General features: G+C 39.7%; 1 long non-coding RNA gene across 5 annotated transcripts in view; it reads left to right on the top strand.

The window, feature by feature from the left end:
* Positions 1-24,758, top strand: part of LOC118672080 — a 96,114-nt gene that overhangs the window by 40,777 nt on the left and 30,579 nt on the right. Inside the window, exon 6 of one of the 5 annotated variants that reach the window (XR_004972986.1) lies at positions 17,757-17,849. The exons of the other annotated variants lie outside the window; for them this stretch is intronic. This is a non-coding gene — a long non-coding RNA (uncharacterized LOC118672080). The remainder of the gene's footprint in view (positions 1-17,756; positions 17,850-24,758) is intronic. 5 annotated transcript variants of the gene reach the window in all.

The raw sequence follows: 24,758 nt of genomic DNA, 5'->3' as shown, positions 1-24,758 counted from the left end.
GCGGGCATAGAACATCTTCCAGATAGACCATGTTATGAGAATAAAACAAATTTTAAAAACTAAAAGAATTAGCCCTAGCCAGCTTGGCTCAGTGGATAGAACATCAGCCTATGGACTGAGGGGTCCCAGGTTCGATTCTGGCCAAGGGCACATGCCTGGGTTGCCGGCTCGATCCCTAGTAGGGGATGTGCAGGAGACAGCCAATCAATGATTCTCTCTCATCATTGATGTTTCTATATTTCTCTCCTCCCTTCCTCTCTGAAATTAATATAAAATATATATATATATATTTTTAAAAAGGTAAAAGAATTAAAGTAAAAATAAATTTGCTCTTACTACAATGAAACTATATTAGAAACCAACAGAAAGATCTTTGGAAAATTCTCAATTATTTGGAAATGAAAGAATATATTTCCAAATATCCCATGGGTCAAATGAGAAATAAACAAGAAAATATAAATATTTTGAATTGAATTAAAATGAAAACACAAGTTATAAAAAATTTGTGGAATAGAACCAAAGTGTAACTTAGAGAAACACTTATAACGTTGAGCAACAAATTAGAAAAGAGAAAACATCACAAATCAGTGACCTCAGCTTGTAAATTAAGAAATGAGAAAAGAAAAGGCAAATAAAACTCAAAGTAAGTGCAACAATAGAATTTGAAGAACTAGAGGAGAGAATTTACTCTAATAAATATCAAGACAAATGTTTTCATTTTATTTATTTATTTATTTATTTATTTATCTTTATTGCTGAGAGTATTATAGATGTCTCCCCTGCACCTTGCTTTTCCCACATTGCCCTCCTCCAAACAGATCCCGCCTCATCCCAGGCCTTCACCATCCTATTGTCTGTGTCCATGAGTAATACACATATAAGTTCTTTGGTTAATCTCTTCCCGCCTCCCTCCCCACTTCCCTCTGAAATTTATCAGTCTGTTCCATGTTTTCATGCCTCTGGTTCTATTTTATTCATCAGTTTATTTATTTTTACATTAGATTCCTTGTTCATTAATTTTTATTTTTAAATTAAGTTGTTGATAGATATGTATTTATTGCCATTTTATTGTTCATCTTTTTTATCTTTTTTTTTTCTTTCTCTTAAAGAAGACCCTTTAACATTTCTTGTAGTACTGGTTTGGTGGTGATGATCTCCTTTAGCGTTTTCTTGACTGTGAAGCTCTTTATCTGACCTTCAATTCAAAATGATAGCTTTGCTGTGTAGAGTTATCTTGGTTGTAAGTCCTTGCTTTTCATCACTTGGAATATTTATTGCTACTCCCTTCTGGCCTGCAAAATTTCTATTGAGAAATCAGCTAACAGTCATATGGGCACTTCCTTGTAGGAAACTAACTGTTCTTCTCTTTCTGCTTTTAAGATTCTCTCTTTGACTTTAACCCTTGGCATTTTAATTATGAATTGTCTTTGTGTGGGACTCTTCGGGTTCTTCTTGTTTGGGACTCTCAGTGCTTCCTGGACTTGTATGTCTATTTATTTCGTCAGGTAGGGGAAGTTTTCTGTCATTATTTCTTCAAATAGGTTTTCAATTTCTTGCCCCCTTTCTTCTCCTTATAGTACCCCTATAATGCAAATGTTGGTACACTTAAATTTTTCCAGAGGCTTCTTACACTATCTTCACATTTTCTGATTCTTTTTCCTCTTCTAGTAGTTTTTTTTTTTTTTTTTTGCTTCCTCATATTCCAAATTGCTAACTTGATTCTTGGTGTCTCTACTGTACTGTTAATTCCCTGTAAATTATTATTCATTTAAATTAGTGTATCCTTCATTTCTGACTGATCCTTTTTCATGTCTTTGAAGTTCTCACTAATTTTCTTGAAAAGCTCAAGTTTCTTGAGAATCCTTATAATAATTGTTTTGAACTCTGTATCCAGTAGCTTGCCTGCTTCCATTTAATTTAGTTCTTTTCCTGGATATTTCTTCTGTTCTTTCATTCGTGACGTGTTTCTTTGTCTCTGCATTCTGGCTGCTTCCCTGTGTTTGTTTCTATGTATTAGGTATAGCTGCTATGTCTTCTGGAATTGGTAGAGTGGCCTTGTGTAGTAGGTGTCCTGTAGGACTCAGTAGCTCAGTCTTCCCAGTCATCTGAGCTGGGCACTCTAGGTGTGCCCCTGTGTGGGCTGTGTGCATTGTCCTGTTGTAGTTGAGCACTTATTGCTGTTGACATCACTGGGAGGAATTGACTCCCAGGCCAAATGGCTGTGAGGACTAGTTGCAACTACAGCATAAGAGCTTCTGTGCAAAAGACACCCCTATGGAGCAGGACTTACTTCAGTAGGGCTTTGGTGCTCACCAAGTTTGCCCTTGAGTGCATTGCTTGTGGATTGGTAGAGTTGTAATTTGGCATGGTCTGAAGCTATCCACCAGGTGCACTAGCTCTGGGGCCTCCACGGAGGTGCAAAGTCAGCCACTACATTTTTTCTGCCAGGAGCCACCTAGAAGAAGCTACAGCACAAACTGCAGATGGCTGCTGCTTGTGTTAGGCTAGGAGGTGCTCAGGAGAGGCCAAGCTGTGCACCTTGGCAAACTGCTGTGAGTGCTGGGCCTGGGGCCCCTTATCCAGAAGTATGAGTCACACTGAGTCTAGCTGATGCTTGTTTGAGAGATTTTAGGCAGGTCTGAAGTCTCAGCCAGAACAGGCCATTCTAATGGAAAAGACACTGCAAACAGCTGTGGTGGGACTTAAAATTGGGTAGGGACCTCAGGGAATCACCAGGGCAGGATGAACAGTGTGGGTCAGATTGATAGGGACTCAGATATGGTGCCTGCCAGTCATCTCTGCATTGGGGGAGGCCTCAGCATAAGAACCATGAACCCTGCAAGCACCCTTGTCTGGGAGAAAGCTTCCCCCAAGTTCTTACTCTGATGCCAGACAATCCAGTTATTCCCCATATATCCCTGGATCTCCACAAGCCGCTGCCCCTGGACTGGAGTAGAGGGAGAGAGTTTGTGTAAGTTTAAATTCAGTCCCTTAAGAGGAACTTCCTTGGGCTCCAGAAGCCTCTGTGTCACTAAGCCACAATTCCTGCTGGTTTTTATAACCCAGAGTTACAGGGACTTCTCTTCCCAGCTCTGGAATCATGGGCTGGGGGCCTGGTTTGTGGCTGGGACCCCTTGCTCCTCATGAGTGGCCTCCTCAGACAAGATATTCCTCCCAATTAAACAAAACAACCCACAGGTGGGTGTGGACCAGCCAGTTCTACGTTTCTACCCCTCCTACCAGTCTCAATGCGCTTTCTTCTTTAATTCTACAATTGTATGACTTCCATTCAGCCAGATTTCAGATGTTTCTGAATGATAGTTGTTCTGTATTTTAGTTGTAATTTTGGTGTGATTGTGGGAGGATGCAAGTATTGTGTTTACCTACCTACCATCTTGGCTCCCCTATCAAGACATATTTATAAGAAACACGCATTAATCTAGTGTTGTCACAAAGAAATATGAATAGAATTAAATAGAGAACTCAGAAATAGATGTATGATTAATTGAACACTTGTTTTTGACATTGTTAAACTATAGAGCATTGGGGAAAAGGTGGTCTTTTCAATAAATGATACTGCATTAATTGGTTAACCATATGAAAAGGAATTACATTTGACTGCTATCTATCACCATACACAGACTTATTTCAGGTGGATTATACTGAACTATAACTTCTGAAATATAACATAGGAAAATATGTTCATGATGGATAATGAATTCTTAAGTAAAAATATGTAAAATATAAAAATTACTAGCCATAAAGAAAAAGATTGAGAACTTAGATTACATAAAATTTAAGAAATTTTGTTCATCCAAAGACACAAGAAAGTAAGTAAAATGCAAGCTACCGAGCATGAAAAGGTTTTTTGGGACAATAAACCAAATATCCAATATATAATGTGCTCCAACAAATTAAGCATGTGAAAGATATATCACCCAATAGCAAAATGGGCAAAACACTTTAACTGGCACTTATTAGCAGAGGATATGTATTTAACATCTAGTAATCAGGGAAATGCTATTTAAACCACAATTATATAACATCATTCATTCACCCTCCCCTCCCGCCAAAAACCTAAAATTAAAAAGACTGATAGTACCAAGTGTTGGCAAAGACAGAAACACAGGAATTCTAACCCATTGTTTGTGAGAATGAAAAGTGGTACAACCACATTGAAAAATATTTTGGCATTAGTTATTATTACTATGTTACAATTATATATTATGATTATACTAGAGCCCAGTGCATGAAATTCGTGCACGGGGGGCGAGGGGTGGTTGTCCCTCAGGTCAGCCTGTACCCTCTCCAATCTGGGACCCTTTGGGGGATGTCTGACTGCCGGTTAAGGGATCGGGCCTTAACCGGCAGTCAGACATCTCTCTCACAATCCGGGACTGCTGGCTCCTAACTGCTCACCTGCCTTCCAGCCTCATCGCACCTAACCACTCCCCTACTGGCCTCATCACCCCCAACTTCCCTCCCCTGCCGGCCTGATCGCCCCCAATTACCCTGCCCTGCAGGCCTGGTTGCCCCCAACTGCCCTCCCCTGCTGGCCTGTTTGCCCCCAACTGCCCTCCCCTGCCAGCCTGATCACCCACAACTGCCCCTTCCTGCCCGCCATCTGGTGGCAACCATCTTGTGGTGGCCATCATGTGGTAGCCATCTTGTGATGAGGTCATGCAATGCCACCTAGGCTTTTATTATATAGGACTAGAGGCCTGGTGCACAAAAATTTGTGCACACGGGGGAAGGGGGGGTCCCTCAGACCGGCCTGTGCCCTCTCGCAGTCTGGGACCCCTCAGGAGATAACGACCTGCTGGCTTAGGCCTGCTCCCGGGTGGCAGAGGGCAGGCCCAATCCCTAGGTGCAGCCCCTGGTCGGGCTCAGAGCAGGGCCGATTGGGGAGTTGGGGCGCCTTCCCCTGTCATGCACAGAGCAGGGCAGATTGGGAGGTTGCGATGCCACCCTCAGTCATGCTCAGGGTAGGGCCGATTGGGGGGTTGGGGCACCGCCCCCTATCACACTCAAGGCAGGGTCGATGGGGAGGTTGCGGCGCCACCCCCTGTCACGCACAGAACAGGGCCCATTAGGGGGGTTGGGGCTCCATACCCTGTCATGCACAGAGCAGGGTCAATCAAGGGGTTGGGGAGCTCCCCCCTGTCACTCACAGAGTAGGGCCGATAGGGGAGTTGGGGCATCAGCCCCCTGTCACACTCAGGACAGGGCGGATCAAGGGGTTGGGGCGCCACCATCTATCACCCACAGAGCAGGGCCGATCAGGGGGTTGGGGTGCTGCCACTGTCACACTCAGGGCAGGGCCAATGGGGAGGTTATGGCTCTACCCTGTCATGCACAGAGCAGGGCTGATCAGGGGGTTGGGGTGCCTTCCCTTGTCAGGAACAGAGCAGGGCAGGGGGGTTGCCCCCCCCCCCCCCGTCACACACAGAGCTGCAGGGCGATCAGGGGGTTTGGGCGCTGCCCCCTGTCATGCTGATCCAGGTACTGGGAGGCATATTACCCTTTTACTATATAGAATAGAGGCCTGGTGCACGGGTGGGGGCTGGCTGGTTTGCCCTGAAGGGTGTCCTGGATCAGGGTGGGAGTCCCCACTGGGGTGCCTGGCCAGCCTGGATGAGGGGATGATGGCTGTTTGCAGCTGGTCACACACCCTTCAGGGTGGGGGTCCCCACTGGGGTGCCTGACCAGTCTGGCTGAGGGGCTGAGGGCTGTTTTCAGGCTGGGACTGAAGCTCCCAACCGCTCCTTTTTTTCTTTTTTTTTTTTTTTTCATTCTGGGCCAGCTTTAACTCTGAGGCCTCGGCTGCTGAAAACAGGTTTCTGGCCTTTGTTTACCGTCTGTATTTGATACAATGTTGCGGTCTGGCTGGCTGAATCCCCGCTGAGTAAAGCAGGTTTCTGGGTTTTTTTTTAGCTTCTATTTTTGCAACATAGTTGCTTAGAGTTGCAGCTGAGAGGCCGGCAAGTCAGGCGGGGAACGCTGGAGTTCTCCGTCACTGAAGCAAGCAAGCCTCCCTGTTCGCATCAGCTGCCTGGCTGCTGGCCGCCATCTTGGCTGCCAGTTAATTTGCATATCTTGGCCCTACTCTGTGAGTGACAGGGGAATTAGCCAATGGGAAGGGTAGCGGTCGTACGCCAATTACCATGTTTCTCTTTTATTAGTGTAGATGTTATGATTCACTATGACCTGACTTTCCACTGCTTGGTATATACCCAAAGAAAAATGTGAACATCATAAACAAGAATGCTCATTTCAGAATTACTTTTCCAAGTTAAAAATTGAAAACAACTTCAGAACCATCAACACTATGAAAAACATGTCTGGTGAAATTTATATAGCAATGAAAAGAATTAAAGCTCTGCTCAAAATGTAGTTAAATGTCACAAGCATAATGTTAAGTAGAAAGACCAAGACATTAAAAATGCTTATGTGTGTTTTTAGTTACATAAGATTTAACAAATAGGCAACATCTACACTAATGAAAGACAAAGATGCAAACTGACTGTACCTTTGCTATGCCTTAAGCCATGCCCACCAGCCAATCAGAGCAACTATATGCAAATTAACCCAACCAAGATGGCAGCCAGCAGCCATGGAGCTGGAGCAAGCAGGAGGCTTGGTTGCCCCAATGATGGAGGAAGCCAAGCTTCCCAGCTGGCTATGAGCTCCACTGAAGGCAACAAAGTTTCAATTATAGAAGGTAAATAAACCCCAGATACCTGCTCTCAGCCGGCTGTGGCCACGGAGCTGGAGCGAGCAGGAGCCGGCTCTGAGCTCCACTGAAGGAAACAAAGTTTCAATTATGGAAGGTAAATAAATCCTGGAATAAAAAAAAAGGAAAAAGAAGAGGTTGGGAGCTTCCTTTGCCAGGGGGCTTGGCCAGCCTGAAAATGGCCCTCCGCCCCTCAACCAGACTGGCCAGGCACCCCAGTGGGGATCCCCCACCCTAAATGGGGTGTGGCCAGCTTGAAAACAGCCATCAGCCCCTCACCCAGGTTGGCCAGGCACCCCAGTGGGTACCCCCACCCTGAAGGGGGTGTGGCCAGCTGCAAACAGCCATCAGCCCCTAACCCAGGCTGGCCAGGCACCCCAGTGGGGACCCCCACCCTTAAGGGAGTGTGACCAGCTGCAAATAGCCATCAGCCCCTCACCCAGGTACCCCAGTGGGGACCCCCACCCTGAAGGGAGTGTGACAAGCTGCAAACAGCCATCAGCCCCTCACCCAGGCTGGCCAGGCTCCCCAGTGGGGACCTCCACCCTGATCCGGGACACCCTTCAGGGCAAACCAGCTGGTCCTCACCCATGCACCAGGCCTCTATCCTATATAATAAAAGGGTAATATGCAAACTGACCCTAACAGCAGAACGACTGGGAATGACTGCTCACTATGACACTCACTGACCACCAGGGGGCAGACGCTCAATGCAGGAGCTGCCCTCTGGTGGTCAGTGAGCTTCCACGGGGGTAGCTCTGCTCAGCCACAAGCCAGGCTGACGGCTGCCAGTACAGCGGTGGTGGTGGGAGCCTCTCCTGCCTCCTCAGCAGCGCTAAGGATGTCTGACTGCAGTTTAGGCCTGCTCCCCGCTGGCAAGTGGATCTCCCCTGAGGGCTCCCGGGCTGCCAGAGATGTCTGCCTTCCAGCTTAGGTCCAATTCCCCAGGGAGCGGGCCTAAGCCAGCAGGTGGTCATCCCCCAAGGGGTCCCAGGCTGCGAGAGGGCACAGGCCAGGCTGAGGGACCCCCTGAGTGCACAAATTTTTGTGCACTGGGCCTCTAGTTTTAATAAATAATTTAGAAATGTATGGATAGGTAATAAAGCTGTAAATAAGAGCAAGGGAGTGACAGTTATAAAAGTGCGTAGTCAGAATATTTCCACTGGGGGGTGGGTGCGGTAAGGGTTTTGAGCAGGATAAGCTTCCAAAGTGCTGGCAATGTGTGATTTCTCGAACACTGAGGAGTTGACATGGATTTTTAGGTATGGTAATTCATTGAATAGTATACTTACATCTTGTGTACTTTTCTATGTATATATTATGTTTTACATTCATTATTATTTAATGTAGAGAAAGAAAAGAAGTTACAAAAATCACAAGCATAGTAAGTGGAAGTGACCTTGATGTTAGGATTATAAGTTAGCCCTAAACTCTCTTCTTTCTACACTGGCTGCTTGCTTTGAACTTCTTTCTCAAATACTACATGTAATTTCACCAATTATAGCTTCATTCTGGCATACTAAGTGTCTTTTGTAAAAATGCAAATATTTCTGGTAGTTTGAAGGGCTGTCATCACAAGTCTCTTGTTTCCAGGCCCCAGAATTCTAACATGTCTACAATGATTCATTTTCTTTTTACAGGTTAAATTGTCTTTTCTGAACTAGACAGGAACTTAACTGCCATTTATAACATTGTTTCTGAAGAGGTTCAATTCAGATTTAAATTCCAAAAAAAAAGTATTGCAATAGGAGCTATTTGTCATTTGGGGAATGCCTGAAGAGTGACTAACATTATATAAGGGAGAACTGAGAGGATTTAGCTTTGGGTTAACTGGTCTAAAGTTTGGTTCTACCAATTGTTATCTACTTTACTGTGATAAAATTATTAGTTTATGAGACTCAATTTACTCATATGTAAAATGTGGGTAAAAATAGCTATCCCGAGGAGATGTTATGGGGCTCAAATTATATAAAACACAATATAAATGTAAGAAATAAATATTTGAATTTATAATCAATGGAAGAAATGTGGATGTAAGAGATAAAACAGACTAATAAGAATGTCATGTAGGACTAAATCATTGTTTCATTTAGCTGTTACTCCCTCTCTCACACTGTCAGTATTTTGAGCAACTGCCTCATAATTGAATCCCTCTATACCATTCTCAGAGGCTCAGAAAGTATACATGGAATACTCACTTAACTTTTGAAACCTTTGTGAATTCATCATCCATATTTGCATCTGAACTCCTGATCTATAATTTCTGCAAGGGAAAAGAGAGTGCATGGCATATAATCAAGCACAAATATTTGTTGAACTTGTTTAAAATTCATCTTGAACCTCCTTATATCTACAACCTGAACCACATCTTAAGATGGAATGATCTGTGTATGCCCTATCTGCTAGCTCAAGTGCGCACCCTTACTTCTCCTATGACAAATGTCATGGGATTTAGAATATTCTGCCTAGATTTAGGATATAAGAAAGGTGACCCACACCATTTGAAGCCATAGTTGACACTGAGGGAGGCTCTGAGAATTTTTCTTTGAAATCCTCAAGCATGAGGCAAAATATATCTGTTGACTTATTTACATATAGTGTCTGATGTTTTTTTAAAAAAGAGATGACTCTACTGACCTATCATAGACTTCATAAAGTCCGAATCCTCTATGAAATGATAAAAAAATCAGATCAATTTTTTATTCTATCTGCCCAGATTCATTGACATCTCTGTGACACTGAGAGACCATAGGCATGGTGAGGGGTGCACTGTGTGTGGACAGTCATTTCATCTGAGTCAACACAGTCTGGTCCATGGGGCAAATAGTTTCTCCATCTTGCCCTTGCTAGCTCCATGCCAATCAGGTCAATTGGTAGTGCCATAGACATTTAGAAGCAGAAGAGTATTGGAAGTCACACACATATCTTGTTTGTAAATAAAACTTATCCTTTCCATCAAAAGTAGTAGTTGTATAATTATGTGTAATAAAATAAAAATATTTAGTTTTCTCCATTCCTCTGAAACTTCTGTTTCAAACCTTCTGGTGCAAACCCTCTAAAACCCATACATATGTCTTCAAGATGGCTTAAGACGCTCTTCTCACTATGACTGTGAGAAAGAATGATGGCCATAAATTGTGGCTCAGAATCTCTGAAGGAGAGATAATATCAGGAATTGAATTAGCTCTGTAGGCTATTGGGCTTTGGTCTGGCAAACCATGTGGACAAATAAAAGAATCAATAGGACATGCCCCAGTGGCCCATCCTCCTGGGAATTTTCCAGCTGTATTTGTGGAGCTTTTCCTGGAGATCCTTCAATAAGCTATTTAATTTGCTATTTAAATTTAAATCAGAGGGCTACTTAACTCTTGGATCCAGGCTTTGGGTACTCCATTAATCAAAAGCAAAGACACTTTACATTATCTAGGCCTCAGAAATTTACAAAGGTATATCTTTTCTAACATACAGCTATATTTTTTATATGAGAGAGAACATCTCGATATATTTATTACTCTCTCCACTACTGAACGGTTTACTTTTTAGTTAATGAATGAGAGGGAGCGGAGAGAAGGTGTAAACAGAGCTGCCTTTTGGATGATTATAGTTTCAGTATCTTTCCTGGAGGTTTTCATTTTCTACTTTGTTCACCTGGATGAAGAAATAACCTGGTTGTGGTTCTACTATTCGTGGTCCAAAGGGTCAGGATAGCTGGTAGATAGAAGCACAGTTGGTTTCATGGTGACCCAACATTATCCTGGACTTCAAAGAACTTCCTCTTCTCTCTGCATGAAGAACTCTTTAAAGAAGTCCTTTTTCCTTTTACAAGGTGAATGCTTCAAAGCACGTGGGAGGACTATTTCCTTCTCAGTGTTTACCTTTCAGAGGTGAGGAGTTCATAGACATTTCCCTGTTTGTACAGTAGAATCTAATCGTTGGCTTTGAGGCGAAGGCTCTCCCTGCTGCTGTTCTACTGTCAGGAGTTTCCCGTGCTCATTTTTCACTTACTGATGCACTAAAGAAGCCGTGCCAGGAACCCGAAAAAAGCCACATGAAATTCCTCTGGAGTATATTTCTGTCAACATTGTATATCACTAAGAAAAGAATTCGGTTCTGTTTCAAAGCCTTGCTTTCTTTCACAGGTTACAAAATGTTCACTGAGTGGCCAGAAATGACAGGCAAAGTGGATGAGTGGGAAAGTCCACATATTTTCTCACTAGGCATGAGTGAAGAAAGACCATAAAATAACGTACCAGGTTTTTAATGCATCCATGTGGATTTATACATTCAATTGAGTATGAGCCCCCCAGTTAGGAAAACCTGGGGGATGCTGTCCGCAAGATATTCAACAATGTGCAACATGGCGCAAAACAATTTTGGAAGCGTGCTGACATTGCACTCAGATCTTGTGGTGTGTCATTTTATACCACTTGTGACGTCATTTTATCTGCCCTAGGGAGCTCTGTGAGTATGAGAGCAGGGATTGTACTGTATTCCTTTAGAACAGTGGTTCTCAACCTTCCTAATGCCGCGACCCTTTAATACAGTTCCTCATGTTGTGGTGACCCCCAACCATAAAATTATTTTTGTTGCTACTTCATAACTGTAATTTTGCTACTGTTATGAATCGTAATGTAAATATCTGATATGCAGGATGTATTTAGGCGACCCCTATGAAAGGGTCGTTCGGCCCCCAAAGGGGTCAGGACCTCAGGTTGAGAACCGATGCTTTAGAACCTCCCTTTCAGGAACAGAACAAGGACCTTCGTTAGAATTAAATAATTTTTTGGCATTAATGTGGAAAGTCTTTAACTTTTGAGTGGAATTGCATTTTTGAAAATAGCTAAAGCAATTGAAATGGAATTTGGTAAATAATTGATCTTTGTAATATTATTTAGCAAAAGCAAAAGATAAAAAAAATAATGGCAATAATTACATATCTATATTATGATCATGGGAAACAAAAGAATGTCACACCCAGAGAAAACCAGGTGAAAGAAAACACACTAAATTCTTATTTTTGAGTGGTAGGATTATGGATGATTTTTTATATACATTTATAGCAGAAAAAAACTCAACTCATATTTGTAAAAACTAATGAAGCAAATTTTCTTTTTGCAATGAATACACAACCTCTGCCTGAGAAAAATCATAAGCAAGAAGATCAACACTATTTTAAGCAATGGAACCATCATTGCAACAATGCATAAAAACTGAGATAAGGATAACTGCTGCTTATTAAAAAGCTACTCTATGCCAAACACATTGTTCTATGCTGTATGCAAATGGTCTCTAACCCAGAAAATACCATTCAAAGCAAACATTTCCATTTTAATTATCTGTTTGCAGAAACTGAAGTATAGAAAGACGAAATGAATTGCCCAAGGTCATATATAGTGGGTGGGATTGAGTGTAGACCTTTTCACTCTGAAGCCTGCACACTCTTTCAGTGACATCAAAAAGCCTCTTCCTATGTCCAATCAGTCTTCCCATTGGCCAAAGGCAACTGCCTTGACACTAGAGGCCTTTCAAGCTATGACCCCCCCTTTCCGTCAAACCAGTGACTCTGTCTCCCAGACTCACCTCAGTACATTTTCAAACTCAGCCCCCTCCCCCACATTGCCTGAAGGATTGTTTTTATGCTTTTCTATCCTTGCATAGCCAATTCAAGATGTCTAAAACCATAAAAATTCTTGGACCTCTCCAGTTTGCTGGATTTGTGCCTACCTTTGAATTTTTATTGATTCTTCTACTCACTGGGCATCTGCTTTTCTGCAGTTCTTATATTTTTTTCATATCATGATGCATACATGGCTTTGTGTCCAGCTGGAATTTTCTCTTCTTGAGGTCAGGCATATGTATTTTATTTCATTTTGCATTTACTGTGGCATACCGTAACAGTTAAAAGAACAGATCTTGGAGTCAGAAAGTCAGTGGCTCTACCACTTTTTGACTGTGTGATCTTGAAGAAGTTATATAATTTCTCAAATTGTAGTTTACTCATCTGCAAACTGTGGCTAATAATACTAACAACTTCATAGCTTTGTTGGGAGAGTTAAACAATACAATAAATGCAAAGCAAGAATTGGTACATGTATAAGACATTGAAAGTGCTCAATAAATATTATTATTATCATTAGTTGTAGTATTCTTATTAACAAAATAAGCACAGAAAATGATATAATAGCCACCAGAGAGTGACCAAACTTAAATAAAACCTCACAAATATTTCCACATCAGTTTAGATATTTTCAACGTTCAAAAATAATTTTTATTTATTTGTTCTATCTATATTACTTAACACAGTATTAACTGTTTAAAAAGCACTTGATACACATTTGCAAAATGTGTATGAATAAATGTGATCATTTTCAAATAATAACCAAAGTAGAAAAAAAAAAAACAGATAAAAAGAAAAAACACACACCAAGAAATGAGAACTTTCAAAATAAACATTATGGTTGGTATTAGAGCACTGATGGATTTAAAAAATTTAGGCAGGCCTGTGAAAATAATCTTAATAATAATAAGTGGGCTTTGTTAGTGCTATGGTCTTTTCAAACTAGAACTTCACTGTGGAGTGATTCACAAAGAACCTGTTGAATTTCTTACTTGTCTATTGGTCAGTAGCTCACATGTATCTCTCTTGGGCAGCCGTGGGCAAACTATGGCCCGCGGGCCGGATCCGGCCCGTTTGAAATGAATAAAACTATTGAAATAAAAGACCGTACCCTTTTATGTAATGATGTTTACTTTGAATTTATATTAGTTCACACAAACACTCCATCCATGCTTTTGTTCCTACCCTCCGGTCCAGTTTAAGAACCCATTGTGGCCCTCGAGTCAAAAAGTTTGCCCACCCCTGCTTGGGGATGATTATTGTTTGTGACTAATGTTTTCAAGCTAGTAAGTGGTTATAAGACATTTCACGAAAACTCAAGATGCTCATTGAGGCAAGCCCATTTCTAATGAATGTTACTGGGGAAAATAAATGACCTACTACACTAAGGCTCTGCTCTAAGCGGTGCCTTAGCAGATGGCATTCAGTTTCAGCCCCAAAATTTAAAAAAGTTACACGAAAAGAGATTCTGTTTCATTGGCACTTAAGCAAAGCTCCCCAGCATCCCGAGACAGGAAAATAGCTTGGGAATTTCTACGTTCTCAGCTTCCACCAGCAGTAGGTTCTGTGTGGGTTCATTCTGCTTGAGGCTTATTCCTGAGGTTTGAAGCTGTGAGTGGAAGAAGGAAAGTGACAAGTTTAGGGTACAATCTTGAGTAATGAAGGCGATCAACTGCCCTAGCTATTACTAAAAACAATCAGGTATTTAAAATACCAATCTGAATTGCAGGACATGCTTACACTGATAGATCTATAAAGAGCCAGAAGCTACTGTGCTCTAAACCCTGCATGTGTTTGAACATCACTAGGTGTGGAGCTGTCTTTTACATGGGAAATTGTTATATTGTTCAGAATTGCTTCCACTATTTCTGCTGGTGACCATGCCAATAACCTCATTTGTGATATGTTAAACAACACACACAGTGCCTCAGTATGTAAAAACTCTCCTGAAAAATATCCTCTGAGCAGAACACATGGTAATTCTAAGCAATGAGATGCAAATGCATACATATCCTGCCTACAATAGACCCACTTCAGATCGAAAGACACACAGACTGAAAGTAATGGGATGAAAATATATATTGTACAAATGGAAACAAACAAAAAAAATTGGGGTAGTAATACTTTTATCAGACAAAATCAATTTTAAAACAAAGGCTATAATAAGCGACAAAGAAGGATCCAGCAATTCCACTTCTGGGTATTTATCTGAAGAAAACAAAACACTAATTCAAAAAGACATATGCATCCCTATGCTCTTTGCAGAATCTTATATAATAAAAGGCTAATATGCAAATCGACCAAACAGAGGAATGATGCAGGAGCTGCCCCCTGGTGGTCAGTGTGCTTCCACAGGGGAGCACCACTCAGCCAGAAGCCGGGCTTGTGGCTGGCAAGCACAGTGGCAGTGGTGGAAGCCTTTCCTGCCTCCACAGCAGCACTAAGGATGTCCGACTGACTGCTTAGGCTCACTCCCAAGGCCTCCGAGACTGCAAGAGGGCACAGGTTGGGCTGAGGGACCCCACCCCCTCCCCCTGAGTGCATGAATTTCATGCACTGGGCCTCTAGTTATTTATAATAGCCAAGACATGGAAGAAGATAGATGGATGGATAAAAAAGCTATGGTACATATATGATGGAATATTACTTGTCTATAAAAAAGATTGAAATATTGCAATTTGTGACAACCTGGATGGACCTAGAGGGTATTATACAAAGTGAAATAAATCAGAGAAAGATAAATACCATATGATTTCACTTATATGTAGGATCTAAAGAACAAAATAAACAAACAAAACAAATTCATAAATACAGAGAACATTTTGATGGTTGCCAAATGGGAGGGGTGTTGGGGATGGGTAAAGGGGGAAGGAAATAAGATGTGCAAATTGCCAGTTATAAAAATAGTCATGGGTTGTAAAGTACAGCGTAGGAAATATAGTCAATAATATTGTAATAACCATGTATTGTGTCAAATAGGCACTAGATTTATCAGGGAGATCACGTTGTAAGATATATATATGTCTAATTACTATGTTGTACACCTGAAACTTATAATATTGTATGTCAACTGTAGTTGAAAAAATACTTTAAAAATAAATAAAAAGTATAAAAAACAAAAAAGAAAGATGCAAATGATTTAATATATAATACATGATACAAATGATTTAATAAATGATGTCACTTATTAGAATTTGCAAAGTGCCAGATACTTTACAGGACAACTCATTTTCACTTGCCAGAATGATCTTCCTAAATAAAAAATTTGTGTGACGCCATTCCATGGCTTCTCATGTTTTCAGGACATGCCCCTAATTCAGTCTGGCACAGGAAATGCCCTCCTGGATCTGACTACATCTTACTTCTCCACCATCTGGAGTTTAATCTCTTCCTACCCACCTGCTCCTCCCTTCTTCTGTCTACTGATTACTTGCAGGTCTCAGTGTGCCCTGTTCTGGCTTGCCTCCAGGCCCTGATCAATCTTGAGGTCCTCTCTGTTTGGCTATCTGTTTTTCCAGCCCATTCCTCTTTCCTAACACTGACTTCTTGAGGTATCCTCTTAGATGCCATCGCCTCTGCAAAGCCTTCTCTGCACATTATTTCCTCTCAAGAATAATTAAATTTTTCTCCCAGATATTCCTATAGCTCAATTTTTATAGAGATATAATTGACATATAACATGTACAACATAATTATTTCATATTTGTATGTGAAATGATTACCAGAAAAATGTTTTGTTAGCATCTATCACCACACATAGTTCAAAATAGTTTTCTTGTGATGAGAACTTTACAGATCTATTTTCTTAGAAACTTATAAATATGCAATGTAGTATTGTTAACTGTAGCCAACATGCTGTACACCCCCAGGACTTACTATCTTACCCAGGTGTTCAACTGGGGATGGGAGGGAGTACTAAAGTGAGAGTATGAGATCTGGATGGGGGTGACAGGACAAGGTATCTAATTAAGTGGAAGTAGTAATAGTGAGATTAGGGAATGAAGAGTTCTATCCCTCCCTTCCCTCTCATTGGCATCTTCACTTGTACTCATATCCCACAGGAACCATTCTGGGCAGTGAATAAGATGAAGAATGGGTGAGGATGGGAGCTCCCAAATAGTAAAGGGTTTTTACTGGTGAGGAGGAAGGAGAGTGAAGAAGGAGAAAAATCCTATTCTATAACAATGGGGGAAAGAGGGCCTTTCTATGGAGAGCTACTTTCTTATGATGACATTTTTCTGGAGCATTTCAAGTAGGGGTTCAGCTGAATAGCTCATATTTTAGAAGGCTTATTACCTAGGAAGTTGTTAAAATGAAGATTCCTAGACTTTACAATATGTGTTTGATTCAACACGGCAGTGGGGACTAAGAATCTGAATTTTATTGATTTTTTACAGAGAAGAAGGGAGAGGGATAGAGAGTTAGAAACATCGATGAGAGAGAAACATCGACCAGCTGCCTCCTGCACAACCCCTACTGGGGATGTGCCTGCAACCAAGGTACATGCCCTTGACAGGAATCGTACCTGGGACCTTTTAGTCCACAGGCCAACGCTCTATCCACTGAGCCAAACCAGTTAGGGCTGAATTTTAAAAAAATACCCCAGGTAATTCAAACATAGTGGGTTTATGTTCCAAACTTTGAAACACATTGGCTGTGCCTGTTTTTGAGATCCAGAAGTAATTTTATAGTCTAAAATCGTCAAATGACCAACTCTTTTCTTTTTTTTTTTTTTTTTATAATTTTTTTTTCTTTTTATTGCTTAAAGTATTACAAAGGGTATTACATATGTGTCCATTTTATCCCCCCGCCCTAGACAGTCCCCTAGCCTCTCTTTTCTTTAATGCATGAAGTTACAGTCTATTAATTAAACAATAACATTCATTCAAAATATGCACTGAGAACAAAAGACCTATTTTTACACATCTAAAGCAGATATCATTTTACCTTATTATTGAAAGTTCTATGGTAATGTTTTGCCTTTTCTCTAAATAACTGGCATTGTGACATTCTTCTATCTCCACTTTTAATGATTTAATATGTTTTTTTCTTCCTGTTTCAGCTTCCTTTTTAATCTGCTACTGCCTGTTAAGTCAGCTTCCCTTCACAGCAAAGACTGAGGCTGCTCTTGTTCGATTAAACATTCTCTTTCTATCTGACCCAGCTTTCAACTTCATCTACTTAGTTATATCATCAGTTGGATAGCAGAAATTGCCAGGATGTCACCCAGTGGGAAAATCAATTCATGAGAGAAGGGCAAGTGCTGTGTGTTTGACTATAGAGCATCTTTTTTTCTTTCTTTGAGCATATCTGTCTCAGCACACCTGGGTATTCCTCCCCAGGGCTACGAAGAAGTTTGAATTGCCCTGTTCTTAATTAGCAACATCCTTTCCCCTTCTATTACAGGTGAACATGATTCATTCTCTTGTATGTATTCCTCAGAGAGACTCACTGAAAAAGGACATATCATTGCAAAGTGAAGAGGAGGCCAGCAGTGAGGTGCTTCAAAGATAATTCCTCTCCATTGTTTAGGAGGTTTTTTAAAATAAATGTTTCTTATGATATAATCCACATCCACTTGGAGTTAGGAATGCCCTTGTTCCATGAATTCAGATGTTCCAAAGAAACATCCCCAACCTCTGACATTTAGTATCTCTAGCGGCTAGAGATACTATCCTATCTAGCCTATCCTTTAGTTTAACTCAATTGGTCTTCATCTGTGTATATGATATCTTACGAAGAGCACAGCACATATAGGCTCCGTTGGGTCTATACAATTTCTGACATTTGTGTATCTGTATATATGTCTTGGTGTGAAGAGTTCTTAAATTGCATAGTTTTCTCTGTGGGGTGTATGACATAAAAAAAGATGAAAAATCACTGAAGTAATGGGCCCACATGTTGGCCTATAAAAATTAATCCCATGTTGTGTAGCAGTATTTTTCAAGGGAATTCAGAGTTAATTTCCACAGGAAGCTAAACTTAAAAGGGATAGTTCTTCCTCTTCAGGAGAGCTCTTATTTTAGAAGGAATTGCAAGACGTTTCCCGCCCCTGGAGCCTAAGGGCCATCTATCTCGGAATTAGATTCTGTGAAGTGGTTTGTGATCACCCACATGAACCAACTGCAAGAAGTTTCATTGTGATGAACTCTCACACTCAATTTTAAAGTATAACTTTTTAAAAAGTGCATTCAGACTATTGATCAGTTTTCAAGGATGGAGAAAGAGAAAGTGGATAGTAGAAAGATATAATATAAAACTCCTCTTCCCCACCCCTCTCCTACATTATAAATCAAATGGGCAGGTTATTGGCTCTTGTGTAAAGGCATCAAATTTCAGATGGATGTTGAATTGAAATGGGGATTTTAATGATCTCTTCAGATTTTTTCATTATTACTTACTAACTCAGGTTACTAAGTTTGTCCTTAAGAAATTATCTGGCCTACCCTATAGAATTTACACTGCAATAAAACCAAGCACTTCAATTTTTATCATTTCTAAAGTGGGAATAATAATAATACTATCTTTTGCATGGGATTTATGTGAGAACTCAATAAATAACCTAATTACAATGTTTAGAAATGAGCCTGATCCATATATGTTAAAGTATATTTGCTATGATTATATTATAATATCTACTGAATTTAAAAATTGAGAAATGAAACAATGTCACAATTGAATTAACAGTTATCCTTCACTTTTTGTTTACTCTGTATTGGGTTTGAGTTTTTAAAACCTTGTTGGATTTTGAACAAAGTGAACTTTTGGCTAAATAGATATTTATTTCATATTTTTCTGGATTCCTTTTCCCAACCTAAGGGATTTCTGTTCTGAATTCAGTTTTCTCAGAATTCTATTCTTCATAGCTCAGCAATTAAGGAAAAAAAACTGTCATCAATGCTGCCAAACATTTTGTGCTAGCATAGGTTTTAGCCATTATAGGTTTAGCCATTACAGGATTTATTACATGCACTTAATTAGGGCTTCTTGGAAATTATGTTTATTGGAAGGAGAGACTTGAGTGATAGAAATTTGGGGCATATTGAGAAAGTTTTAAAGACCAATACGACTTCCAACCTCAGGACTTCATAGGAACACTATTCTGACCACCCCGGGTATGATGACCACGCACTGCAGAGAGTGTTAAGGGTGACCCTTTAGTCCCAGTCTGCTTGGATTTTCTATCCCAGCGCCAGCTTATAAGCTGAGTGATCTTGAACAAGTTATTTATCCTCTATGTGCATAACTTGTCTCATCTCTCAAAGAAGAAGAAAACAGTACCTACATCTGAAGGTTTTTGTAAGAATTAAAGCTAACATAACGCAATGATAAGAGGTACCTGGTGCGTGTGCTTATATAAGTGTTTGCTCTTCTTATTTCTAGAACAATCATAATTTCACAAAATCCACTTCTGTTTTCACAAAATCCATTTCTAATCAGAAACTAATACTGTGCCAAACTTAACTCTGAATTCAGATTTATCAGGACGTTTTCTATATGAAAGTTGATTTTTGTTTTAATCTCTTGCATTAAGATGAAGAGGATCAAAGGCTTATATAAAACTAAAATCACTGAAAGTTTACCCCAACATTATGCAGTGCATTTATTATTCAATAAAACATGGACACCTTGTAATGCATTTTAATAACAAAAATATGTGAGGTCATGCTTTTCCATTTCAATAGAATGGGCAATAGATGTATTGCCACTCAAGGAAACTGATGTTAGCTGAGTAGCTAGTAGGCCTTTTTTAAAGCAATATAAGCAGGAAAAGTAATAGGAACAAACCAAATTCTACTGACATTCTATTAGATCTCAACATGGGTACAACAAATTTCCTCAACTCACAAGTTTCTCTTCTAATTTATTTCTCCTATGCCTTTTCCCTTGTCTTTCTTATAATTTTAAAGAGATGAGATGATAAATTACTTGCCTAACACTTTAAATCAAATCAGATACAACATCCACTTATATGAAAACCGTACCACACCTCAAACTTATATCTAGTCACAACCTCTCAGACACTTATCAAAAGTTTTCCATTTTCTCCTTGCTGTGGAGTACAGAAACAGGTTTTCTTGGTAGTGTCCTATGTCCATGATCTAATGAGTCAGGCTACTGCAGTCCTGCCTTTTAGCAATTTGTAATTAACCTGTGAAACTTGTGATGCTGAAGTATTACTGTGGCAAGTAGCATAGCATGTTTCTAACAGGGATTCAATATTCATCTGTGAAAAAGAAGAGCCTTTGTGGTTGCTCTTCTTTGGGTAAAATTACAGACCTATCAATCTTAATGCTGTGGAGCATGAAATCAGGAAGTATTTCTCCCTCCGCAGAATATTGTATTGCACAGTTAGATGTATTTTGAGAGTAATGCTTCTGCATGGGGGAAAGGATGGCAAGCAGAAGACACAAACTATAATGAATTCAATCAACCATCCAATTATTATTTCTGTGTTAGCTCATATCATATGTTTTCAATCTCTGCCCTTGGCACTGAGACTGATGAATCACACCCAACACTCTCCCATTTCTCCTATGTGGGTACATTTAAATTGTTGACACGTATCTTCATGATAATATAACAACATGGAAATACCCAGTCCTCGGTTACAATATAACTTAAAAAGTTTTTATTTTTGCTGTTGTTTTTTGCTAGATTGAGTGAGAAGAAAAGAATGAAATTAGTAACTTGATGGCTATCATTTTAGCTAAGAATTTTGCTAAGTGGAAGATTAAATCTTATTACCAAACTGAGAGACTAATTTTGTTTGTTTGTTACTAAAGTTGTTAACTGATTGATTCATGGCTTGGCATCTTTTGGGGGTGAGAACTGTTAGCATATTAAATACAAACCAGTCTTGATATGAGAATGCTTTTGGTGGCTGCTATTTAGGAGAATGACAAGAGACCCTCTAGACCTGAGCTATCAAGGTACAGGTAGCTAATGAGCACTGGACTGTAGCTAGTCAGAATTGACATATGTTGTAAGTGTATATTACACAAAAGATTTCATAGACTTAGTCACTGAAATCTTTTGTACGTATTGTGTGTTAAAATGATAGTATTTTGGATATATTGTGTTAAGCAAAACTAACTGTTAAAACTAATGTCATATTTCTTTTTTACTTTTTAAAATGTGACTACCTAGAAATTCAAAAGTACACATGTGGTTTACATTTATAACTTGCATTATATTTCTATTGGACAGCAGTGCTCTAGTCCAAAGGACATAATCCAGCAGTTCAAAGTTCCAAGTTAACAATCTTAGCTGGAACAAGCACCAAAGAACACTTCTAAACATGAGTACAAGTCAGAACATCATTTGTGTTCAGCTGGAAAGGAACAAAGCGACTTACTCCAAAGGACTTCCTTGATGAAAGTACTTCCAATTTTCCAAATTTCACCTATTGAATGAATACACACATAGTCAGAAAAATTACTATTTTAAAGTTAAAATTCTGGAGGCAACATAGTTCTGTCTGGTGAAGATGTGAGTTCTACCTGCACACAATGCCATTAGTTCACAGTAAGAGAATTGCTTGGAGGCAATCACTAGACAATAATGAATTGAGGGTGCATGTTTGTGTGTGTGTGTGTGTGTGTGTGCGTGTGTGTCTATACACAAGTGTGTCTGATATTTCTTCTTATAAATCTTCCACAGAACAAAAAGTTGGGGGATTTATCCATTAAGTGCTGGTGCTGAAAAGCACTTTTAAAAGGCACAAAGTGGGATAACTAAGGGCCCATTTGAATGTTAAGATTCAATGTTTGGGTAACAAATTTGGTTGCATTATCTTGAAATAATTTTTAAATTAACATTTGGTTGTCAAAGTTCAACTGAAGTTGAGCAATGAACTGGAATGATCCTTTTAATATTGATGTAATTATTATGTAGTATGTACCTAGATTTAGAATGCCATCAATTAAATCATATTTGACTAATACTATGAGCAGGAATGTGTCAAAGATAATGGTGAATTTAGGCAATTGCATTAACTATTCAACACCTTATGGTACATATAATATGAAATGCTCATGAGTAAATTCTGATACAGAATTATATCCTATAGAATTTCAGAAAGTTTAATAATCAACAATCCAATAAAACTTTTTTTAAAAATATATTTTATTGATTTTTTTACAGAGAGGAAGGGAGAGAGATTGAGAGTTAGAAACATTGATCAGCTGCATCCTGTACACCCCCTACTAGGAATGTGCCTACAACCAAGGTACATGCCCTTGATTGGAATAGAACCTGGGACCCTTCAGTCTGCAGGCTGGCGCTCTATCCACTGAGCCAAACCAGTTAGGGCCCAATAAAACTTTTAACTTGTACCTGTGTTAGAGATTTATTAAGTGAATTATTTTCATAACCCCCCTGTGTTTCTTAAACATAAGTTTGAATCACTTTTTGGAAGGAGATTAAAACCTTAACATAATACACTGAGTAAAAAATGTAAAAAGAAACACACATATAAAAGGAAACACACATGGCATCTCTCTCTCTCTATATATAAAACCCTAATATGTGAATAGACTGAACAATGGAACAACCTAACAACCGGCCGCTATGATGTGCGCTGACCACAAGGGTGTGTGTGTGGAACATGGTGGGCGTCGGCAGTAAGTGGCAGAGCATGGAACATGGCAGACGTTGGCCACCACGGGATGGTGGAGCAGGTGAACAGGGGTGCCAGGTGGCCTCTGTTTAGATCCCAGTGCTGCCACCTAATTAACTGGGTCACTTTGGTTAGACAGGTTACTTAATCCCTCTGTGCCTCACCTTCCTCATTTCTAAATGACAGTTGACCATAGCACCTACCTCATAGAACTGTGGAGAAAATATAGTGCTGGCCACATGCCTTCAGCCATTGCAGTGGCTGCTGTGAGTTGCTGCCCAGACTCTCCTCAGGACGGAAGGGCGTCCTCTCCAGCTACTAGGAGTGCTGCAGAGGGAAAGCACTCAGTGGGCAGCCCCTTTCGGGAATTGCCTAATCTGAAGACAATAGCTTTATCCAAAGTTACCCTTCCTTCCTGGGTTGGTCTGCATCCAGTTCATGAGGTTGCAAAAGGCTGACTTCTGTCCCTGCTGGAGACACCTGGGAAGGAGCAGCTTCACTCTGTTTTCCACGGGGAGGCACCACAGCTCAGCTTCTCTCCCTGCTGAGTCCTGCTTCTTTCTCTTACCTTCCACACATGTTGAACCCAAGAACTGTCCCTAGTAAAATCCTTACCGTGTAACCTCTGCCTCAGGTCTGCTTTCTAGGGAGCCCGACATGTGGCAGCTGTTACTACTGTATGAGACATATGGTTAATTCAATTCTCTGCACCTAAGAGTCCAAATTTTTACAAAAATACATAAAATGAAGGAAAAAAGAGAAAAGAAGACAAGAAAGTCATTAAGAAAAGAAGCAGATTTGGAAAAGAAACAACCAGAACTTTTGCAATTTTATATATACTCATGAACATTAATACCCAATAGTCAAAATAAACAGTGACTTAGATGCAACTGGAGAAAGAAATTAGCTCGAAGAGAATAAATTATAAATAAAAATTACCCAGAATGTAGCACAGAGAGGGTTAGAAAGTCTTAAGAATTTAAGAGATGTGAGAATAGAAGAAACTGACATACATCTATAGAAAAAGGAGTTTAAAAGGGAAGACTAGAGAATGGGAAAAAAGAAATGTTGAAGGAAATAAAGGTTGATAATTTTTCCAAAGTGATGAGAGGTACAAATTTTTAGAATGAAGGAACACATCAAGTCCCAGAAGGATACATTTTATGCCTCTGGCTATCTAAGGGTTAAGTTGGATAACACCAAAAAATAGATCTTGAAAGAAATTTGAAGGAAAACATTATTCTAATAAAGGAAACAATTATCTGACAGCAGACATCTCGAAAATAACAGTCCAGAAAGGAGTAGAATGACCTCTTCTTCGAGTTGTAGGAAAATTACTGTCAATTGAAAATTCTATATCCAGCTATTTTATTATTCAAGAGTGAGGGAAAAGAAAAGCTATTTCAGACTGGGAAACTACTCACAGGCGCTACGTGAAAGACCTACTAAAAAAAATTAGGGAAGAAATTTAACTGAGAAAATAGTTGTGAGCTGACGTGTACTAAGTAATTTTGATAAAAAGAATTGGTGGTCATAAGAGTAAACTTAAATAAGTGTTTATCATAAAACCAATAATGATAATAACACCATAAAATAACAGTAGCAATAGCAATAACAATAATCATGACTGATTTCAGAGGGTTAAAAATAAGAAAAAGAGAAATAGGTCAATTAAAAAATAAGAAAAGCTAGAAGCAATATGTATATATAATATATAATGCACTCTATATTATATATAGTACTTATATATATATGTGCTTACACAAAATATATATTAAATACACTGC

Source organism: Myotis myotis, unplaced genomic scaffold (genome assembly GCF_014108235.1).
Source record: "Myotis myotis isolate mMyoMyo1 unplaced genomic scaffold, mMyoMyo1.p scaffold_m19_p_1, whole genome shotgun sequence".
Classification (NCBI taxonomy): Eukaryota; Metazoa; Chordata; class Mammalia; order Chiroptera; family Vespertilionidae; genus Myotis; species Myotis myotis.
Note: the sequence above shows the minus strand (reverse complement) of the source record. Positions and strands in the feature narration are given on the sequence as shown.